This window comes from Oncorhynchus keta, chromosome 30, assembly GCF_023373465.1.
Source record: "Oncorhynchus keta strain PuntledgeMale-10-30-2019 chromosome 30, Oket_V2, whole genome shotgun sequence".
Lineage (NCBI taxonomy): Eukaryota > Metazoa > Chordata > Actinopteri > Salmoniformes > Salmonidae > Oncorhynchus > Oncorhynchus keta.
The window spans coordinates 18404084-18406159 of record NC_068450.1 but is presented as its reverse complement, the minus strand read 5'-3'; the positions used below and the strand labels follow the sequence as shown (position 1 = coordinate 18406159).

The following is a 2076-nucleotide window of genomic DNA, read 5'->3' as shown; positions in this document are numbered from 1 at the left end:
AGTTCTTGTATCTGCTTTTCTTATGTAGTCATGCATATATGTTCAGGTCATGTGCCTTATCATTCTCTCAGTGCATGTACCTCTGCTGTTCTCTCAGTCACATGTATCTCTGCTGTTATCAGTCACATGTATCTCTGCTGTTATCAGTCACATGTACCTCTGCTGTTATCAGTCACATGTATCTCTGCTGTTATCAGTCACATGTATCTCTGCTGTTTTCAGTCACATGTACCTCTGCTGTTCTCTCAGTCACATGTATCTCTGCTGTTATCAGTCGCATGTATCTCTGCTGTTATCAGTCACATGTATCTCTGCTGTTATCAGTCACATGTATCTCTGCTGTTATCAGTCACATGTACCTCTGCTGTTATCAGTCACATGTACCTCTGCTGTTCTCTCAGTCACATGTACCTCTGCTGTTCTCTCAGTCACATGTACCTCTGCTGTTCTCTCAGTCACATGTACCTCTGCTGTTATCAGTCACATGTATCTCTGCTGTTATCAGTCACATGTACCTCTGCTGTTATCAGTCACATGTACCTCTGCTGTTATCAGTCACATGTACCTCTGCTGTTATCAGTCACATGTAACTCTGCTGTTATCAGTCACATGTAACTCTGCTGTTCTCTCAGTCACATGTACCTCTGCTGTTATCAGTCACATGTACCTCTGCTGTTCTCTCAGTCACATGTACCTCTGCTGTTATCAGTCACATGTATCTCTGCTTTTCTCTCAGTCACATGTACCTCTGCTGTTCTCTCAGTCACATGTATCTCTGCTGTTCTCTCAGTCACATGTATCTCTGCTGTTCTCTCAGTCACATGTACCTCTGCTGTTATCAGTCACATGTACCTCTGCTGTTATCAGTCACATGTATCTCTGCTGTTATCAGTCGCATGTACCTCTGCTGTTATCAGTCACATGTATCTCTGCTGTTATCAGTCACATGTATCTCTGCTGTTATCAGTCACATGTATCTCTGCTGTTCTCTCAGTCACATGTACCTCTGCTGTTCTCTCAGTCACATGTACCTCTGCTGTTCTCTCAGTCACATGTACCTCTGCTGTTCTCTCAGTCACATGTATCTCTGCTGTTATCAGTCACATGTATCTCTGCTGTTATCAGTCACATGTACCTCTGCTGTTATCAGTCACATGTATCTCTGCTGTTATCAGTCACATGTATCTCTGCTGTTATCAGTCACATGTATCTCTGCTGTTATCAGTCACATGTATCTCTGCTGTTCTCTCAGTCACATGTATCTCTGCTGTTCTCTCAGTCACATGTATCTCTGCTGTTCATCAGTCACATGTACCTCTGCTGTTATCAGTCACATGTATCTCTGCTGTTATCAGTCACATGTATCTCTGCTGTTATTCAGTCACATGTACCTCTGCTGTTCTCTCAGTCACATGTATCTCTGCTGTTATCAGTCACATGTATCTCTGCTGTTATCAGTCACATGTACCTCTGCTGTTATCAGTCACATGTATCTCTGCTGTTATCAGTCACATGTATCTCTGCTGTTTTCAGTCACATGTATCTCTGCTGTTATCAGTCACATGTACCTCTGCTGTTATCAGTCACATGTATCTCTGCTGTTATCAGTCACATGTATCTCTGCTGTTATCAGTCACATGTACCTCTGCTGTTCTCTCAGTCACATGTATCTCTGCTGTTCTCTCAGTCGCATGTACCTCTGCTGTTCATCAGTCACATGTATCTCTGCTGTTATCAGTCACATGTATCTCTGCTGTTATCAGTCACATGTATCTCTGCTGTTATCAGTCACATGTACCTCTGCTGTTCACTCAGTCACATGTACCTCTGCTGTTCTCTCAGTCACATGTACCTCTGCTGTTCTCTCAGTCACATGTACCTCTGCTGTTCTCTCAGTCACATGTACCTCTGCTGTTCTCTCAGTCACATGTATCTCTGCTGTTCTCTCAATCACATGTACCTCTACTGTTATCAGTCACATGTACGTCTGCTGTTCTCTCAGTCACATGTATCTCTGCTGTTATCAGTCACATGTATCTCTGCTGTTATTAGTCACATGTACCTCTGCTGTTCTCT

The 2076-nt window shown here is 43.2% G+C and overlaps 1 long non-coding RNA gene across 1 annotated transcript in view; it reads right to left on the bottom strand.

Moving 5' to 3' along the window:
• Positions 1–932: 932 nt before the first annotated feature.
• Positions 933–2076, bottom strand: part of LOC127913746 (uncharacterized) — a 104702-nt gene continuing 103558 nt past the window's right edge. Inside the window, exon 3 of the long non-coding RNA XR_008086631.1 lies at positions 933–1004. This is a non-coding gene — a long non-coding RNA (uncharacterized LOC127913746). The remainder of the gene's footprint in view (positions 1005–2076) is intronic.